The 1,591-nt window shown below is 31.5% G+C and overlaps 1 protein-coding gene across 1 annotated transcript in view; it reads left to right on the forward strand.

Annotated features, from left to right (window-relative positions):
- LOC107702517 (ephrin-B2a-like) overlaps positions 1-1,591 on the forward strand; it is a 21,889-nt gene that overhangs the window by 8,643 nt on the left and 11,655 nt on the right. The window lies entirely within an intron of this gene.

Raw genomic sequence — 1,591 nt, forward strand, 5'->3', positions numbered from 1 at the left:
TACTTCAGTCTGTGTGCATTGAATTTATTTAATACACGAGTTTCACAATTTGAGTTGAATTACTGAAATAAATGAACTTTTCCATGACATTCTAATTTATTGAGATGCACCTGTATATTTTACATTATAATATACAATATATTATTATTAATAATAATTAATACATTATTAAAATAGAATATAAATAAATCATTAAATATAAATAATGAGGATTAATGTCAAAAATGGCAAAAAGTCACACATCATTAAAATTAAAAGAAAAAAACCTTTTGCATAAAATAATGGAAATAACATAATTAAACATTTTAAATATTATATTGATATATACAATATATAATATCATATTTTATATAATCAGGGCCGGATTATCCATAGACGGGATTGGGCGAGTGCCCTGGGGCACCAACCAATAAGGGGGCACCAAGTGATTAAGATAATGACTACCTTCAAAATATTTTTCATGTTTTGTATATATATTATTTTGCTGGAAGAGATGCAGATACAAAATGAACATTTAATGATACAATATATACAGAGAAAATATAAAATATACATATAAAGAATTGCGATTGGGTCAGGTCCAGCCTAATCTCATTATTGTTTATACGTATACGTTTATACGTATTGATGCTAAAACGTACAATTTAGACAAATTTCAACGTTTAAAACGTACAAATCGCTACATATTTTTAGCTAAAAAACAAAATATTTATGTATCTTTTATATCATTAAGATATTCGTATCGATGCATTTTTATAATTTTATCAATAAGTGATTTCGATTTTTAGACCCCTTAACCTACCCCCAAAACTAAACCTACCCATTTTATAGCGAATATAAAAGGATATAAAACGCAATTGACCGAAATGTGCAGGAAAATAACCTTTTAGTAACAATAGCATAAAAAATATTTTTATAGTCGCTAATCCCACTCCTACCTCTAAACCTAAACATAACTATTTCTGTACAGTATAAGAAAAACATGACAGACAGATAAATACAATTACAATAATTCATTTATTGCAAAAATATGTACCAAAAGTAATCCAAATGACGATGCGTTGCAGTCGCAGTCCTCTCTGGCGGAATACAGAACGTTTGTGAGGTGCAGAGCAGAATTTGTGTTGTTAATCACTGAAAATATCCCGATTATTTTCCCGATCCACTCCGTGAAGGCGAGAGGCAATGAGCGTTCGATCGCTGCAAAACCTGTAGTTTGAAGCGGCAACATTTGCATATGTAAAGAGCGGGTCAGTCAGGGAACCTTTGCTGCTTACGGTCACTGGACTCGCTGCTCGGGATGGAGATGAAGATCGCCGAATAACGGCTTGGATTTGGGTCTGTTCCTCGCAGTCGTATGGATTTGGAAGATTTGGATTACAGAGCACGATTTTGCAGAAATTATTTATTTTAAGGGTTTAAAGTGAAGTCTTGTTTAACATTATGCAGGCTTATTCTTGGAAACGAGCTGGCAGCAGAAATCACAGAACAGAACGAAATGTTATCATTTCATATTAAGCGAGTAAACAATTTAATAATGCAATTGAAAACATAAGGTCATTGACATGACAACTAAAAATAACAACAATAA

The sequence above is a fragment of the Sinocyclocheilus anshuiensis genome, unplaced genomic scaffold (assembly GCF_001515605.1).
Source record: "Sinocyclocheilus anshuiensis isolate Anshui unplaced genomic scaffold, SAMN03320099.WGS_v1.1 scaffold218, whole genome shotgun sequence".
Taxonomy (NCBI): domain Eukaryota; kingdom Metazoa; phylum Chordata; class Actinopteri; order Cypriniformes; family Cyprinidae; genus Sinocyclocheilus; species Sinocyclocheilus anshuiensis.